This window comes from Bufo gargarizans, chromosome 4 (assembly GCF_014858855.1).
Source record: "Bufo gargarizans isolate SCDJY-AF-19 chromosome 4, ASM1485885v1, whole genome shotgun sequence".
Classification (NCBI taxonomy): domain Eukaryota; kingdom Metazoa; phylum Chordata; class Amphibia; order Anura; family Bufonidae; genus Bufo; species Bufo gargarizans.
This window is the reverse complement of record NC_058083.1, coordinates 97,767,867-97,788,070: the sequence shown is the minus strand read 5'-3', so window position 1 is coordinate 97,788,070 and position 20,204 is coordinate 97,767,867.

Below are 20,204 nucleotides of genomic sequence, written 5' to 3'. Positions count from 1 at the left end.
GAAACCCATTAATTCTGACAAACTCCAAGAAGTGATTATGAAAGAATGGGTTGCTATCAGTCAGGAATTGGCCCAGAAGTTGATTGAGAGCATGCCCAGTCGAATTGCAGAGGTCCTGAAAAAGAAGGGCCAACACTGCAAATACTGACTCTTTGCATAAATGTCATGTAATTGTCAATAAAAGCCTTTGAAACGTATGAAGTGCCTGTAATTATATTTCACTAAATCACAGAAACAACTGAAACAAAGATCTAAAAGTAGTTTAGTAGCAAAATTTGTGAAAACTAATATTTGTGTCATTCTCAAAACTTTTGGCCACGACTGTACACATCAGATATGTACACTAATGTTGGGTCTTAACAGGGTTCTTTTAAGGTTTTAGTCACGGGGACAGGGTGCCTCCACCATCAGGGGGAATCCCTGGGCAGAGATTACTTCTAGGGCCGAATAGGGATAGATTTATCTTCTAACCTTAGGCTCTGCTTTGCTACCCCAGATACGCTTATCATTACTAGTGTTGATCACGAATATTCTAATCGCGAATTTTTATTGCAAATATTGGCACTTCGAAAATTCGCGAATATCTAGAATATAGTGCAATATATTTGTAATTGCGAATATTCTAGATTTTTTTTCATCAGTACCCATGATCCCTCACTGCTTCTTGCTTGTAGGCCAATGAGAAGGCTGCAATATCTTTGACTTTCGGAGTAGTGTTGATTGCAAATTTTTGTACCGCTGATTTTTATCGCAAATTTTTATTGCAAATAATGACTGGAGATTGTGAATTCTCGAATTTGCAAATTTATGGTGACTATTTGCCCCAAAAATTGCGAAATATTGCGAATTCGAATATTGCCCCTGCCGCTCATCACTATTGATTACCTGTATTAGCCCTGTTAGTATATTTGGCTTTAATCTGGTTTGTTAGGCGAGAGCCCTTTTGTCAAATTCTTTTTGGTTATTATTAGGGTTTGCTACCCTGTTACCCTTAAAATAGAAATAAAGGTAATTTTAGAAGCACGTTTATTATTTTTCTTCTTGATATGTCCAATGCTCCCATCTGTTCCTGTCTGTCCACACTTGCAGCAATAGCAGCCACTCTAATGTACATAATGTGTATTGTTCTTAAATCTTCTAATCTATATCCATGTGGACAGACAGAAGCAAAGATGAGGCAGCACTCCAATAAAGTTCTAATGGCGTTTATTTATCCCAGGTTAACAATTAGACCAGGCATCCTCAAACTGCGGCCCTCCAGCTGTTGCAAAACTACAACTCCCAGCATGCCCGAACAGCCTACAGATATCAGCCTACAGCAGGGCATTGTGGGAGTTGTAGTTTTACAACAGCTGGAGGGCCGCAGTTTGAGGATGCCTGAATTAGACCATAGTTGAATAAGCACCATTTGAAATTCATTGGAGTGCTGCTTGAGATTTTGGAACTAGATCCCTTGGAGCTTGCCCCCCTGTTTTTGTGCTTTTCTTCTTAGTGTTGCTTCATTTTCTCTAATGGTATGTGTACAGAAGGGAATGGCAAATGGTTGAGTCATAGCCACAGTAGTCACAGAGCCATAACCTGACCTATACCTATAGTAAGCATCTTTAGTGTCATATTTACATGTCTGGGTGAACCTTATAAAGTGTCATAGACGTAACAAATGACCACGGAAGTCTAGTGGGCCCACAGGCTCTTGTCACATCAATGAAGCTGGACCTTATCCTGGTCCAATGTTGCTTTAACTGCAACGGGCGTCTTCCCCTAGGACCCTCTATGTAATGCAACCCAGGTATAGGAATGCTGAGTGGTATAGTGTGGCCTAAACTGTCCCTTTACATGTGTCATGGTGCTCCTACCTGGATATGGCAGGACCCCAGGGTTTGTCTCCGAAGCAATAAATAGGGGAATAGTTGGGGGATTCGAGAAAAAGATTGAGTCCAGACCTTGTAAGTAGTTGAACAGCAGCTTTACTTTGCATAAACGTTCTCCAAAACGGTTTACATACTTTGTCTTGGTCCCAGCAGGCTTTAGCATTAAAACTGGCAAACTCGACTCTACTATATCTGTTTCTCTCTGGCTCTGCTGTACTGATAGGCTGACTGTATGACTTTGCTTCTACTTGTATGCTGCATTTCTCTTTGTATGGTCCGTCTCTAGATTAGGCCAGGGAACTTTCCTACTGGCTCCTGAGGCTTCACGCTTTGGCCTCCATGGCCAGCAGAGCTTAGGGTGCTCTGGCTGGCATGGCCATGTCCAGCAGAGACATGCCCTAAGGGCCGGAGCAACCATATAGGCGAACGCACCCGGCCTGCTGGGGGCGCCCTGGTGGGCTCCCCCTGACTGGGGCTGCAGCCCTAGGCGAGCGGCTCTTGAGACGCCCCCAGCGCCGTTACAGGGGGGCCAGGAGGTCCTTCTTAGCCTGATGGCAGGTGCCTGCTCTGCCAGTAAATTACCGGAGGAGAGGAGGCGGGTGGCAAGGGAGGCTGTTCTAGCAGCTACCCACTCCTCCCTCGTGCGCCCTCTGTGATGCCGGAATATGCCGTCATTCTGGCCCCGACATACTAAACGCCGCGCTGGAGGACTGAGGAGCTGCACCACACTGGACCCCAGGGAGGTGAGTGTTTAAGTGTTTGACTGAGTGAGTGTCTGCCTGTGTATTTATGTCAGTGAGTGAGTGTATATATGTCTATATGTCTGTCTTTCTGTCATTAAATGTACGTGTGTCTGTTATTGAGTGTCTGTGTGTGTATGTCAGTGAGTGTGTGTATGTCAGTGAGTGTGGATGTCTGTCGGTCGGTAAGTGTCTATGTGTTTGTCAGTGAGTATGTTTGTCAATGAGTATATGTGTGTGTTTGTCTGCCAGTGAGTGAGTGTCTGTCAGTGAGTTTCTGTGTGTGTGTGTGTTTCAGTGGGTAGGTGTATGTCTGTCAGAGAGTGTCTGTCAGTGAGTGTGTGTCTGTCTGTCAGTGAGTGTAAGTGTGTCTGTCAGTGAGTTTCTGTGTACCTCATTCAGTGAGTGTCTGAGTGTGTGTCTGTCTGTCAGTGAGTGTATGTGTGTCTGTCAGTGAGTGTATGTGTGTCTGTCAGTGAGTTTCTGTGTACGTCATTCAGTGAGTGTCTGAGTGCATGTCTGTCTGTCAGTGTGTGTGTCTGTCTGTCAGTGAGTGAGTGACATGAGGGGGCGGCAAAATGGATCTTTGCATAGACTAGACTGTTACTGGTCCCCACCCTTCCAGCAGGAAGTAGGACTCGCCCACTTCTCCACAGAGGGGGTGTTAGAATGGAATGGAAGGTTTCATTCTATTTAAATGTAGCTCTGCCATATATTCTGCCACCTGCTGGTGAACCAGGCACATTACATGAAATAAACAGTTACATACAATATTAGAAATGCACAGTGTGGCGAACCTGGAATAAAGGCATCGATGACATTAATGTTAGGAGACACAGATAGAAGCCGAGTGCAGGAGTGGTAACAACACTCTGGGGTGTTACATAAGGACACCTGCCGGGTTATGCTTCCAGATCTGGGTGCAACATAAGGGCCCTTTTATATAGGCTAAGGCCTATTACAAACGCTCATTCCTGATAACTGAGCAGTCAACCCGATAAATGAATAAACCTTTGTTTGTCAAGTGATTGAATCTTTGATGAGGCACCTAAAATCGTAGTCTGTTTTGCTGCAAACTGAAAGGGGAATTAATGATCGTAAAAATGTGTAAAAGGCCCTTTAAATGAGCGACACCGGTGATTGAATATTGTCAATTGCAACTTGTTATTGGCCCAGCATCAGCCCAAGTAAAAGGCCATAAGAAAGAGGTAGAAAAGCAGACCTCTGTGATGTATATAAATTGGAGCAGGATTTCTTAGTAAAAAGCTAAGCAGATTCTGAAAGGACTCCTAGAAGAGACGGTGATAGTCCTAATTATGCCATCCACCCCAGCATTCACACATTGATACAGGGCGAGCTGTCAGTAGGACTCCCATTGGCTTTCCAATGAGAAATTTCGTAGATTTATTATACAGTAATTCATGGCAAAACAACATATGAAGTTTAGGTCAAGTGGTGACCTTTTTTCAAACACTGTTTGCCAAAGAAAAAAATCGGATTGAATCTGATGGCACTAGGAATAGTGAGACTTCACAGTAGTATGCCCGTAGTACCCTGGCAAATAGTGTTTGAGAAAGGTCACTACTTGACCTAAACGTCACACCTTGTTTTCCCATGAATTATAATAAATCTACAGAATTTCACATCAATTTCGGAGTGCTATAGTCTTCTTACTTGAAGCACCTGGTTTGGAATAAACAGTGTCTATAGTACAAAATCTGATTGTCTTTCCTGAGTCCTGTCAGGATTTACTTTACTTTTTGCACTTATTTTACTGTTCCAAATCATAAACCTGTATATCACAAGCTCAGTGTAAGGCTACTTTCACATATGAGTTAAAACTATCTGGCAAGCTCTTCCAGAGTTCATCATTTCTGGTATAGCTGGATGGAACACTGCACAACACCCCTTTGACTATAATGGGACCCGGCAGGGATCCAGACAGTTTCTGGCATGAGTGCCGAGATTCGGCCAGACAAAAACAGGGTTGCACTAGTTCCTGTCTGGCTGAATCCCAGCACTCAAGTCAGAAACTGTCCGGATCACCCACGGGTCCCGTTACAGTCAATGGGCTGTGGTGGTGAACAGCAGTATCCGGCTATGCCAGATACGATTATCTCCGGCAAGCTGTTCCTCTGCCCGAATAGCCTGATGGATAGCTTTAACGCATATGAACAAGTGTTGATCCACGGTGTCTACTGAAAGTATTTGGCTCGGTGCTACTCCTGAGGGAGCTGTCAAAGTGGACCCCTGGTTTTCACCCTTTCAGCCCCTTATGGGGATGTGGACTTCGCTGCAAGGGCCAACAAGTTTTTACCTCTAGTAGTAGTCTCCTTTCACAGGCTTCTAACTCGGGTGGGTCAAGAGACACTGGTGAGTGGCACCGAAGGGGCAGAAAAGAGCAAGGCCAGCTGTCACGGACGGTGTACAGGAAACAAGGCAAAGCAACATGTATAAATGACTCGCTGGATCCGAAAGCTAAGGAACCAAGGGAGACCCCTGCAGAAGACCTGGCACTTTCCCTGGCTGCTCAGCCTATGCAAAGATCCTAATGGTGGAGGTTTGCATATCCACGAACCTTGACTATAAAGCCCTGAGCACCCTACAATAGTGGGGGGGGCACGACCACCGGCTCCCTACACAAGATACGGAGGGAGTCAGGGTCACCTGGGATCCAGCAAACAGAAAATAACAGATAAAGGTACAACACTTAGCTTTGTAGCAGACAGGAGTACAAGGTCAGCATACACACACTCCAGGAAGAAGTATAAGCCGCCCAGAAAAGCATTCTGGGGAGGAATTTAAAGGGAAGCAATTAGTCCAACACATGACAGCTGAGAGAGGCTAACGAGAGGAGGAGCTGAATACCACAACACAGAAACTCAAGGAGGAGGTTCTGAAAGGCCTCTGTCAGAGCTTCTCAGCTGTCTGGTTGTGACACCAGCGTACAAGTTGATGTGAGGATAATCAGAGTTTCTGCAGGCAGTAGGTGAGGGCAAAAGGCAGAGGGTCAATGCAGTGATAAGGCAAAGGTTGGGCACAGGAGAATAGAACAATATATTAGCACACCTTTGAGGACTAGACAAGCCAGGAACCTAAAGCTCAGGCACCTTTCCATAGGGAAAGATGTCCTATATAACCCTAGGAATGCTGCCTTTGAATGGGGGCAGATTAGTCTGTGTGCAAACTGACCTTTAAGAGCAGGGGTGAGAATGTGTGCACACCCTAAGGCCTCATGCAAAAAAGTGAAAAAAAAAGTCTGTTAAAAACAGACACACTGTCAGTTTTTCATGGCCATTTTGCATCAGTGTGTGCATCCATTTTCTGGCCGTGTGTCCGTTTTTAATGTCCGTTTTGCATCAGTATTTCATGTTAAAAACAGACATGAAAAACGGATGAATTTGATTGGCAGTTATTTCTAGACCCACCCTTCTGAGAACACCCACAGGATGGTAGGCCCCAGCTAAATAAATGTCCCCCACAGTGTATATAAATATTTTATTGTGCCCCTAGCTTTAATAATGCCCCCAATGTAGGGCCCCATCTTAAATAATGTTCCCCATAGTGTGTGTTTTAGTTTTTTTTTTTAGGGCCCCCAGCTTTATAATGCCCCTCGTGGTTTATATAATGCCCCCATAGAGACCCACAGCCAAAAAAAAAACAAAAAAACACTCAACTTCTCGTCTCTCTTAACAGAAAACGGGACCTGCCGAAGGTGTGCAATGACGTCACTGCGCGCTCCCACGTGGTTACGTCACCACGCAGATCGCATATCCTTCGGCAGGTCCTGCTCAATGAAGAGAGAAGAGACTGCCGCTCCGCGAGCAAGTGGATGAGGTGAGTTTTTTTTAACCCCTAAATGGCCTGTGTACCCGTTTTTAATGGCCGTTTGACGGGTGCACTCCTGTCAATCGGACCTTAAAAACGGTCACATTGATTTCAATGGGGTCCATCCGGCTGTGAAAACAGCTAAAAAGAGGACATGTCCTATTTTTGGACGGACGCTATTCACTGGCCGTTAAAAGAACGGCCATGTGAATAGTCTTAGACTTTCACTGGTGCTAAAAATGGCCATGTGTCGGCCGCTACTTAGACGTCCGTCACGCGGCCATTTTTCACTGTGCATGTAGCCTTGACAAAAAGGCTTGAAAAAAAAAAAGTCAGTTAAAAACTGTCCGTTTTTCATGGCCATTTTGCATCAGTGTGTGCGTCCATTTTCTGGCCGTGTGTCCATTAAAAACGGACATAATAAAATGGATGAATTTGATTGGCAGTTATTTCTAGACCCACCCTTCTGAGAACACCCACAGGATGGTAGGCCACTAGCTAAAATAATGTCCCCCATAGTGTAGGATTTTTTTGTTGTTGCTGCCCTCAGCTTTAAATAGGACCTTTCACCAGGATACATGTATTAAATTAGTTATATTACCTTACAGTGCGGCCCCCAGTGAAGAAACACTAATGATTTCATTGTGTAGGACCAAAGGGAGGTTTAGTGAGTCAATATAACTATAGGTTTAACAGGTGAGATAAGGCAATGGTACTACAGAGGGCTTCCCTGAAGATAATGGATACATAAAAGACGTGTTTATTCAGGCAAGGACCATACATGGACTGTTTTATTGTTCTTTTGTAAGACAAGTACATTGCAAACAATGTAGCAGTTGCCATTCATCAGTCAGGATAACATCTAGCTTGGTCTTCTGTCTTCTTCTCCTGTTGGCATTATGTGCATTTGTCTACAGACAATACGATAATTGCTGCAGTACATAAATTAATCGAACTTCAGATCATTTTATGACCTACCTAAAATGTTGCATACCCTAAATTTTAGGACAGTCATGTTGCCAGATGTCCATTGTGCCGGGGACTCTAGACTTTAAAGGTGTTGTTCTGACAAGAATAAACTTTTCTATAAATGGGATGGAGAAAAATGCTGATTGCACAAGGAAGGTGTCCGTATTTTGTGAATTTCTAGTTTGTGGAGCACATAAATGATACGGTCTTGTGCAGGAGGTCCACATGCCAGATAGTAGTGCTATCTGATAGCTATTTAATGTCTATGGCTAAAGGAGTTCGTTCAGTGAACTGTCTCTCCCGACTCCCCCATACACATACACGCACAGCTTGTATAGTTCTAATGGGGAGAGAGAAGTAAGGCGCTGCTAGACTCCTCTCATGATGGGTTATGTCCCAGGAGAACAAAAGGATTGAGTGTTAAAGGGCTTTTCAGAGACTTTAATACTGATGACCCATCCCAGGTGAGGGTCCAACACCTGGGACCCCCGCCGATCAGCTGTTTCAGAAGGCAGCGGGGGTCGCAGTAGCTCCGCGGCCTTCTTGCAGCTTTTCTTAGGCCAGTGACGACACATTTATCGCTCACATGGCCCAGGCACAGCTCAGCCCCATAGAAGCGCGATACCAAGCAGCACAGCCGATATACAATGTACGGTGATGTGCTTGGTAAGGAGGGAGAAGGCGGCGACGCTCACAGGAACTCCTGTGCCTTGTTAAAGGGGTTCTCCGGGAATTAGGAAAATGAAACTACTTAAATATTACTTTATTTTAAACATATTCCCAAATACCTTTCATTAGTTATAATGGCTCGTTTTGTCTGTAGAGCAATTATTAGGAGAAATAAAATGGCCGCTGTCCTATTAGTACACAGAAATTATGTCCTAATCACATAGCAGGACAAGTTACTTCAGAGCAGTGAGCTAAAGAGCTGCCTCATCTTCTTCTATGATCCTGAATACAGTTTTATATGATCTTCAGCTAAATCTCTGTAGAAATGGAGTTCATGAGGAGGCATAAAGTACAGAAAGGAGGGTGGGGGTGATGTGGATAATGTGCAGCAGCACTTGTATGCAGTCTCCATTACCACAGTCTGTCCTGTCCGTCCTCTCTGTACTTCATGTCTCCTCATGAGCTCCATTCCTACAGAGATTAAGCTGAAGATCTTATAAACTGTATTCAGAATCATAATTCATGACAAGTAGGAGAGGAGGAGGAGGCAGCACTTTACCTCAGTGCTCAATAGTAACATGTCCTCCTGGATGATTAGGACAGGTTTTGTGTGTATTAACAGGACGGCGGCCATTTTGTTTCTCCTAATGATTGCTCCCTAAATAAAATGAGACATTATAAACAATGAAAAGTATGCGGGAATATATTAACAATAAAGTAATATTTAAGCATTTTCATTTTCTGAATTCCCGGAGAACCCCTTTAAACAGCTGATCAATCAGCAGGGGTCCCGGGTGTCAGACCCCCACCGATCAGATATTAATGACCTATCCTGAGGATGTTCTAAAGTCTCTTAAAACCCTTTTAAGTGTCAAGGCTTTTTCAACGTAAGAACTGTAAATCTGTGGAATAGACTTCCTCAGGACCTGGTCCAGCAGGAACAGTGGATGGTTTTACAAAAGGGTTTAGATGAATTCTTAAAAGTAAATGACATTAATGCTTATGAAAATATGTAGAAATCTGAGTCTCACTCCCCTGATCGTCTTGTTCTCACAAGATGACAAGATGCTGACAGCAGTTCATTCCCCATTGAAAACATAGGCCTACTTGGCCGAGCCAAACGTGCACGTGGCCAGGGAAGGAATATCTGTTGACCATCAGTTATCTAAAGTGCACGGCCAGCTTTCTACTTGTGAAGGTTAACAACTACTAAATAAGGAGCCCAGAGATCAAGTGCATCCCAGCGGCCAGGAAGCCATCAGCATGTGCTGGAGACAGTCAAGTGCATCTTATCTGTTGACGTATGACTTCAGTCAGTGTGTAGTGGCTTCACTTCACTCGTACGTTTCCAAGAATCCTCTTCATTGAGACATTTTAAGCAGCTGCAAAAAAGGTAAAATGACAAGTCCGTGAGCTAAAACCTGTACGTCAGTCTGTGCTAATATATAATATTTAACATTTCCTCTGTAAAACCATAAAACTAAGGTTTTGCATCGGCTCCCAGGAGCTTCAATTTACATCTCTGCTTTTCATCCAGATTCACAAAGACTTGAACAGAATATTCTGGACAGTCCTGCTCTACTGGATTTACATGTCCGACACCGTGAGGGGTCACGCACATGAATGATGTAAAACCTGTCCGAGTTCTGTCTCTGATGAGGTTCCTTCACTTTTGCTTCAGGTTTTTTCAGAGATTTCATTCAATTTGTCACTTTTTCTGCATGGATGTCATCAGTCTACATCTATTTTTCATGTAAGTGAGAAAAAAAATGAAGAATAACACCCAGCTCCTCCTAGCATTTATCAGCGAAAAACGGAACCGTCCCTCAGTGTCCTTCAGTTTTTTTTTTCAGTGACCCATTCACTTGAATGGAAAAGCCCTGTGTGATAAAAGGACGAAGATAGAAGCTTAAAGGGGTTATTAAAAGCCTATAATCAGGGCCGGTGCAAGGATTTTTGCCAACACAAGCTCACCTGGCCCTGGTCCCGTCTGCAGCAGCTGGCTTCTCCTCTGTGTGGCCCTGGTATCTTCTCTCTGCTTTAGACAATCGCTGGTTTGAGGACCGTATTTTTCGGCCTCTAAGACGCACCAGCCCATAAGACGCACCTAGGTTTTAGAGGAGGATAATAAGAAAAAAATATTTTCCATTGCACCTCAGGTCAGACCAGCAATCAGACCCCCAATGTTAATCAGACCTCAGATCAGACCCCCAATGCCTCAGATCAGTCCCCCATGTCAGCCATCAGTCCCCAATGTCAGCCATCATGCCCCCATGTCACCCATTAGCGCAAATAAAATAAAAATAAATAACTTACCTCTCCTGCTCCTGGACGCCGCCGCTCCTCACCACCAGCGCTCTCTCTCTCTTCTTCCTGGTTCTCAGCTGTCAGCTGTCACATGGTGCGCAGCCCTTTACAGTAGACAGCCGAGCGGAGGACCAGAAAGCGGTGAATACAGATCCTTCACCGCTTCCCGATCCTCCGGTGCTAATGAAGCGCTTCCAAAATGGAAGCGCTTCATTAGTATTCGCCCCATAAGACCCAGGGGTGAAAAATACAGGGTATTTAAAAAAAAAAAGTTTCATTTTTTCCTAATGCAGCCGATTGGGTCTGCCTTATTATAGCACCGGCCCTGCCTATAATGCCCCCCCCCCCCCATATGACGGGGACCTCACACAGATAGTACTTACCCCGCTCCCCGACACTCGCTTCACTTCTGAGGCCTGCACGACCACCGCTGCATCTCCCCGTCGTGCGGATGAAAACATCTGGCGATGAGTGGGGGACAGCCAATAGCAGGTCGCAACTGGAACGAGCCTCCCAAGCATTGTGGGTGACACTAGGGAGGGGGGCATTATAGGCTTTGGATAATCCCTTTAATGGATAGATGTTCAGTGTAACAAAATGCCATGTGTATAAATACATTGGCTTAAAAAGGATTTGAAGGAGTTTTCTGGGTGTTTAACATTGACGACCTATCCTCAGGTCAATACTTGATTGGCGAGGGTCTGACAGCGACAGCACCCCCACCGATCAGCTGTTTGAAGAGGCTGTGGATTTCACCTTGCAGCTAACCAAGCGCAGCTCCATCCATTGGATAGTGGCCGTGCTTAGAATTGCAGCTCAGCCCCATTCACTTGAATAGTACTGAGCTGCGCCTAGGCCACTTGACCAATGAATGTGTCATCACTGGCCTAGGAAGGTTCGGACCTCCACCGATCTGATATTGATGACCCATCTGGAGGTTAGCAATATTAAGACAACCCCTTTAACTACTTACATTCCACATGTAATAACAATTCTGGAGCATCTCTCCTAGTGACTCTGTGTTGTACCATCTATTATTTCTACTAGAAGTTTATAAAGGAATTGCCAGCAGTCTGCAGTAAGAGTCCAGTGTCCACCTTAGACCACACCCATCAATATGTAAATAAATGCAAGCCACACCCCTTATGCAAAACATTCCAATTAAGACTACATCAGAATTCCAATTAATTCCACCCCCAGGAACTTATTGGGGTTTACTCACAAAAAACCATGTGTATGTGTCACCTACCCTCGGGATCAGGTACGAGTGCACGGCGGTTTTAATTATCCTACACGTATTCATGAATATGGTGTTTTAGGTGATATTATACTAGTCATTCCATCGCTGTAACCTGCATTAGCGCTGACCACATTTCTCTTGCTTCCAGTCAGTGTAATTCTCGGAGCCCTGAGGTTAGAAGAAAGATTTCATTTGATAAAATTCTCCTCCGAACACAAATGAAATGGCGTGAAGACGATAAAACCATAGCAGAAGAGGGATGGAGCCGTCCTCCTGTAGCTGGCGGCACTCAATCTGCCTGAAATTACATCCTCCTGAAGAAGATAGAGGTGTAAATGCAAGAAGTGGAGGAAGTGGTGTCCTGTTCACTGACAGGAAGCCAAAGAATCAGCCTCTGAGCCGCAGAGGAGGCCCCTGCACCCATCAATTTACCACTTGTGTTTTCTCTATATATGTTTTTGTGGTATTTTTTTTTAGATATTTTTAGATGGAAAAACTCCCAAAAAGTTTCATTGACATGCTGCATTTAGACTAGGGCTACATCACGACATTTGTCGCAGTAATGTCACACATTTTTCTATGGTGTCGCACAGTGACATGCAGCATCCAAGTCGTGTCGCAGTCGCAGCATGTCGCACTGCCACACCATAGACTATCAGTACAAAAAATTTTGATCGAAATTGGTGCAAGATGAATGTCGCATGACACGTTGCAATGTAGACTAGTTCTACCCACCTTCACCGTGTAGCCCAAGCCTTAAAGGGGTTATCCAACCCCTATAATGCCCCCCAAAATGCCGGGCCGCTCATACTGGTTATACTTACCCCACTCCCCAGCTCCCACGTCGCTTCTGATGCCCGCATGGCTGCCACTGCATCTCCCTTTTTTATTCATTTTTAGGGGGGGAGGTGAAGCGAAAAACTATTTATATTTTAATAGTATGGACATTTTGAGACACGGCAGAGCAAACGATCATTATTTATTTCATTTATTTTTATTATGGGGAAAGGTTTTTTTTTCTATATTTTGAAAAGCTTTTTTTTTTTTTTTTTTTTTACTTTTTTTTACTTTTTTAAGTCGCCTAAGGGATTTTAACATTATCATCCGATCACGTCTCTCATAGACTGCATTTATTTAAGAATGCAGCCTATGGCAGATTCACCTGCATTTTTTTAAAAGCTTTTTTTTTTTTTTACTTTTTTAAGTTGCCTAAGGGATTTTAACATTATCATTAGATCACGTCTCTCATAGACTGCATTTATTTAAGAATGCAGCCTATGGCAGATTCACCTGCATTGCCACCTGTTGTAAAGGTAAATATAAAAGAGAAAAAAAAACACCAAGACATAAAAATGGCACCAATAAAAAATAAAATACCATTAGCCAAAAAAATACATGTATGTCCTGCAGTTCATATTTACCATAGACTTTTAGCTAACATTTTGCGCTGGTGTTTTTCTCAGCAACAAAAGCTTCAAAAACCCATGTGCAAAAAATTCCACAAAAGTGGCGAAAAGCTCCACAAAATACCTATGTGTAAATGAACCCTAAGGCTGGGTGCTCACATGACTGAATAACTGGGGATTTGACATTGTAGATTTTTGTGTAAAATGGTGCAGTACCCCAGAGGACTACTGCAAAAGGTTAAGAACATTCCATTAACTGTTTAAGTATTAGTTAAGTTAAATGTTGAGATTTATCATGTTTTATGTGAACTCAACAGCAATGTATTAGCAAACTAACATCTAACACATTGGCAGTTTAGGTTGCTAGGTGATGGACTGGTTCTTCCCCTAGTTAGTGGTTTAGAAAAGTCTAGTCTGAGGAGAAGCTAGAGGAGAGACATGTGTGTTGAGAGCTCCTGCCAGGACTAGCTCTGTCTCTGAGTCTACTAGCCATGCATTAGACTCAAGGTATTGTGCTCGTTTATGGCAGGAAGACTTTGCTGCTGTGGAGAGAATACTGCTAATGCATCCCCCATACTATGGCCACCCAGATTTAAATATCTGTAGCCCTGTTTGGGAACTGCAGAAGAAGGTAATAATAACCTCATTGCATGCCTGTGGTTCTGCTGAAAGACTGTTAAAAAGTTTTATGGAGAGCAAGGGAGTACTACAATCATCAGAGAGGAATGCACTGTGATCTACCCTGGAACTGTGCCTTTTGCTGCTATTTGTCCTGCTACTCCTATTATAAAATTCAGAATTTGATTGCCTCCACCATCCGAAGTTTGGATCCAAGTTTTAAAATGTTTTTTTAGTTTAAAAATCAAATTCTGAAGTTTTTATTCACTGAAGTCTCAGATTTTGGGAATAACTGACTTCGCATCATCAGAGGCCGTACATTTTAATGCTGTACGGAGACGTATTTCTATACAGCATTAAACCGAAGTTTTGAGCAAAGCAACTTCGGATCTAGGATCCGAACCTCGTTTCGCTTATCCCTAGTTGTAGCGTCCCCCCCCCCCCCCCCCCCCAAAGCCCCTCAAGGTAGAAAAAGGCCTGGTTTATCCTGCATTATTTTCAATAGACTTCCATGCAATATCTGGAACAGGTGTTTTTCAGCTAAAAACACTGTAATAAAACACACCAAAACCACACGTGACACAAGGGGAGCAGGTCAGTGCTGCGGCCTGTGATTGGCTGCAGCGGTCGTGAGTCCTCCCGTTGATGGATGTTGATGTTGGTGAAGAGGTGAGCGGGACAGCCGGCCCAGGAGCCACACAGACCGAATCCAGCGGCGGGGACCAGGTGGGCATTATCCCCACTGTGGGTCTGCCACGTCTGGAGGTCTAACCCCTTTAAGAAATGAAAGGAGAGCTCTGAGCTAAGACAGTTTTGACAAATTAGGCTCATTGAGGTCTTTTATTTTTTTTTGTGGTGTTTTGTTCCTAGACTTTTTTTTTCCAATTTGCGGCATGCTCTGGGTGTGGCTCTTGTTAGATGTGGTCCCATAGACTTCTCTCTCCACCAGTGATCAGCAACCTCCAGCAGTAACTACAACTTCTATGGGAGTTACAAGAAAAGCCAAGTACATTTTATGCTGGGAGTTGTAGTTTCATAGCAGCTGGAGTGCTTAAGGTTGCTGACCCCTGCTGAGTAGGGGGAAAAAAGGGGGCTGAAATAAAAGTTACCCCAAAAACGCTTGTAAAAATGCATGAATTTCATTAAGTTTTTTTACAAGCCAAAAAAGCCAAGAAAAAACCTAGTGTGGCAGTGCCTGAGCCTGTCCCAGGCAGTGATGGCCAGTTCGCATTGTTCGCTCGTGAACATATGCGGGCTGCCATCTTTTCTCACAAGTCCGGCGAGGCACAGGTAAGCCCTTACCTGTGCCTGTGCCAAGAGCCGGTCTGAAAACAAATGCGGTCACCAGGAGCAGGCAGTTCCGAGAACAGCCCGATGAAGGCCCCCGGTGGCTGTTCTCGGAACTTCCTGCTCCCGCTGACCGCACTTGTTTTCAGACTGGCTCGCGGCACAGGTAAGGGCTTACCTGTGCTTCGCCGGACTTGTGAAAAAAGATGGCAGCCCGCATATGTTCGCGGGCGAACAATGTGAACTGGCCATCACTGGTCCCAGGCTCCCCTGCTCGGTTTTTCTGGCTCCATATACATAATGTTAATCTTTTCCTATGATCTGCTCGGTACGTTTTGGGGGCTCAGCTGTTCCGTTACAATTCCACTCATGCAGCAGTATGAACAGGACCCAACCGTGAGACCCATCTCTTGCTAAATGTGCCCCTCCATGTGCCCGTGCAGGCAGCCGCTTACCATCCTTTAGTCCCCTCCCATGGTTGCTGTGTACCACACACTTTCTTTACTTGACCCCCTCCCTTCACCTCTTCCATGAGCAGAGGTAACAGCAATAACGAGCCACATATAGAGGTCGCCAAGGTCAGGCGCTATTTGGGCTAAGGCTAGGTCTACACGACGACATGTGTGGCGCCACAATAAGTATCGTGACAGATAGGGCACAACTACGCTGCAACATTTGTCGCGTGACATTTTGTCGCACCAATGTCACTTTTTATAATAGTAGTCTATGGTGTCGCAATGCGACATGCTGCGACTGCGACGCGACAGTCGCAGAAAAATCCATCTCGAATGGATTTATAAAAATTGTCACGCGACAAAATGTCATCGTGTAGACCTAGCCTAAGGGTCAAATGGGTGACTTCAAATTGCTAATTAACGTAAATGGATGATGTAAGAGAAGAAAATGTCAGAGAAAGCATCTCAATAATTCTACAAATAAGAGGCGTCATTTATCAGAATGACCCCGGAGATTTTAGGCGGCCATAAGTACTACTCATGGGGGCAATTTGGGCGTAATACAGTTGGGCACGTTACTATGTAACTGCACAGCCATGTGCACGAGACCTCTCCGGCTGGCGTCAGACCTACATTTTATTTTTTCATGTAACACATTTTTTTACGTGTTTTTGCTGCATTTTTGTGGCTTCTTTTTTTTTTACTAATATTTCTTTTTTTTTTTGTGTGTTTTTTTGGGACCTTATTTTTTGCTAGTAAGGCTACTTTCACACTTGCGGCAGAGTGATCCGGCAAGCTGCATGCAAACGGAAAGCATTTGTAGACGGATCCAGATGCGGATCTGTCATAGAAATGCATTGCAATAATGGATCCGTCTCTCCATTTGGCATCCGGAGAAATGGATCCGTTATATATTTTTTTCACCTTTTTTTCAGTCTGCACGGACGGACCTGGCACTAATAGATTCCTATGGAAAGAAATGCCGGCATTCAGGCAAGTCTTCAGTTTTTTTGGCCGGAGATAAAACCGTACATGCTGCGATATTATCTTTTGCTTGATCAGTCAAAACGACTGAACTGAAGACATCCTGATGCATCCTGATCGGATTAATCTCCATTCAGAATGCATGGGGATAAAACTGATCAGTTCTTTTCCGGCATTGAGCCCCTATGACTGCGCTCTATGCCGGAAAGAAAAACGCTAGTGTGACAGTACCCTAAAGCATTTAAAAAAGGGAAAGTATGTGCCCCCTGATGGAACTCCTCTGTAGATGGCTACAAAAAAAAAGCCTCTTAAAAAAATACAAGGTAAAAATGCTGTAAAAATGCAATACAGTGACACATTCATTTTATGAAGCAGGGGATGTCTATGGCACAAAAACTCCATAGCCAGAGCAAGCTGCCATAAAAAAAATGCCATGGAGGTGGCATAAAAAAAAAACACAAAAAAATATATGTAAATATATGTAAATAAAAAAAAATTGCAAAAAGAGCAAAAGTCTGGGAACATGGGGGAAATATGTTGCTGCATGATATGTGGGTACATGACCCTTGCTCTTGTCTTTATGTGAATCTGCTTCAAATAAACAGAATAAAAATTAAAAAAAAGAGCAAAAGTCTGAAAATCCCAGAAAAAAAATAAGCCTCACTCACACTAATGCATTGTAGAAATCAGGACAGAAAAGCCTTTGGATGTAAAAAAAGAGTGTGTTCATTCACTCACAGTAAGCAGAGATCTTGAAACTGATGAGGAATTTGCGCGCAACGTTTATTAGAAAGCTTTATTTACATGGAGCTGGAGGACCCCTTTAAGTTTGTCAGAAATCCCCAATGTCTCCATAGATAGCATGCCCATGATGAGCACTAGTTATCAGTCCAATCAATAGATGGCGGTTCAGTGACGGCAGCAGTGACTGACGCTACCGATACACCTGTGCATAGCGATACATTAGGGTGAGCATACTTCTATGTGCAGGCATGGGGCCCCATAGCAAAGCCTGGAATGGGGCCCCACTCCACCATGACCAAGTTCACCATCTAAAGCTTATATCTTGTGGTCCGCTAGTGCCCTGGGATAAGGCACCTTAAAGATAAATTGAAGGAGTAGGGCACACCTACATTCAGATACACATAGGAGAGTTTTCTAGACAGTGATTTTATTTATACCAGAAATATAGTAATACATAAAATATTATTAAACATATATTTGCATGCTATATAGACTTATAATCGCCTTAAAATTGATTAAAATTGCAACCATCCATAAAAAGCAACTCTAAATTATAAAATTATGTAGAAAATCCTAGGGAGGAAATGTCCAATTAGAGTCTCAGATTATTTGTTCCTTTCTATTACTCTGAATGTCCGTGTTACAATAACTGTCCAGTGGACCTGATATCCGCGCTGTTTGGACGTAGTCCGCAGTAATCAGGATTCTAGAAGGTTCACAGGTTAGTTTCAATGTACCCGAAGTGAGGATGTGTGGTTGAGTCACTCACATTTCTTTTGCTACAAGTTTGGCAATACCTCCAATCACTTTGCCTGTGTATACATCCATCCGGCATTGGTTTTACGTACAGTTCTGTAGGTTTGAGCCGGCTGTACTGCGGTTAACGTGGCGTCCCACGTATAGTACACTTACAGGCTGCGATGTAGTTTCCAGGAGATAGATTCAGGGATCTGTAGCAATCAATTGTAGGAGTGCCGTTTCAGTGGTTCAGTTCCTGCACAGGTGCTCAATCAAGCAAGCAGGTCAGATGTCACTGTGGCTGTTGATTTCAGGTTTTTTCTTTACCAAATTTTTGGGATATCGATCCCACTACTCCTGGTCGATTTGAAGCGCTTCAATATATATTTAGTCTCATGGGGTTATCCTTCACCAGATGCGTTTCGGAGTTAACTGGACTCCTTCCTCAGTGGTTCCACTCAGTTACCACTGAGGAAGGAGTCCAGTTAACTCCGAAACGCGTCTGGTGAAGGACAACCCCATGAGACTAAATATATATTGAAGCGCTTCAAATCGACCAGGAGTAGTGGGATCGATTTCCCAAAAATTTGGTAAAGAAAGACCCTGAAATCAACAGCCGCAGTGACATCTGACCTGCTTGATGGAGCACCTGTGCAGGAACTGAACCACTGAAACGGCACTTGCTTGTAGCAAAAGAAATGTGAGTGACTCAACCACACATCCTCACTTCGACTACATTGAAACTAACCTGTGAACCTTCTAGAATCCTGATTACTGCCGACTACGTCCAAACAGCGCGGATATCAGGTCCACTGGACAGTTATTGTAAGGCTACTTTCACACTAGCGCTTGATCGGATCCGTTCTGAACGGATCCGATCATATTAATGCAGATGGAGGCTCCGTTCAGTACGGATCCGTCTGCATTAATAACTTAGAAAAAATTCTAAGTGCGAAAGTAGCCTGAGCGGATCCGTTCAGACTTTCAATGTAAAGTCAATGGGGGACGGATCCGCTTGAAGATTGAGCCATATGGTGACCTCTTCAAGCGGATCCGTTCCCATTGACTTACATTGTAAGTCTGAACGGATCCGCTCGCCTCCGCACGGCCAGGCGGACAGCTGAACGCTGGAGGCGAGCGGAGCGGAGGCTGAACGCCGCCAGACTGATGCAATCTGAGCGGATCCGCTCCATTCAGACTGCATCAGGGCTGGACGGAGGCGTTCGGGTCCGCTCGTGAGCTCCTTCAAACGGAACTCACGAGCGGACCGACGAACGCTAGTGTGAAAGTAGCCTAACACGGACATTCAGAGTAATAGAGAGGAACAAATAATCTGAGACTCTAATTGGACATTTCCTCCCTAGGATTTTCTACATAAATGTATATTTTAGTGTTGCTTTTTATGGATGGTTGCAATTTTAATCAATTTTAAGGCGATTATAAGTCTATATAGCATGCAAATATATGTTTAATAATATTTTATGTATTACTATATTTCTGGTATAAATAAAATCAGTGTCTAGAAAACTCTCCTAAGTGTATCTGAATGTAGGTGTGCCCTACTCCTTCAATTTATCTATACAATTCTCTTAAAGATTGGGTGTAACCTTCTTTGTAGGTGCACCCACTCCATTTTTTGTCTAGGAGGTGAGCCTTCTCTAATTACATTTTGAATAAAGCATATGTCTGAGTGGAGATTGGCCTCACAGCAGCTTCTATGTCTGCTACCCTGTGAACCAACACCTGTGTCATGACCGCCCTGTGCAACAGAATGGGCACTTCGGCTGATGCTAGCTTTGGGGCATTGCTGCAATGACCGGGTGGTTCACTCCTAAATTAGTTAAATTGTACTTTATGCACTTTGTATATCCCAAAGTGGGAATAAGAGGGTTACATTTTCTGGCCTCCTAGATACAGTTGCTGGATGTGGACTGGACCCACCCCTTAGGAGCTGCAGCTGTGTCGTGTGTAGACAGCGGCCAGTGTAAGAAGCTGAGGTGTGGAGGAAAAGCAGCAGAGATACACCAGCCATCATCTAGAGAGATGTATATATGTATTTATATAACCATGCTAACATAACCTTTACTTCATATTGATAAAAAACTACCACAAATAATGAGACAATGATACACAAAAAGTGGGGGCATAGGCAGAGGTAAAAATCCGGCGGGTAGGCAGAGTCCCAACCGGGAGAGAAGATCTATCCCTACATAGGCGCTGCCTACCCCTGAACACTAGGAATCACCCTGATGGTGGGTAGACAGCGCCTATGTAGGGATAGAGCTTCTCTCCCGGTTGGGACTCTGCCTACCCCCCGGATTTTTACCTCTGCCTATGCCCCCACTTTT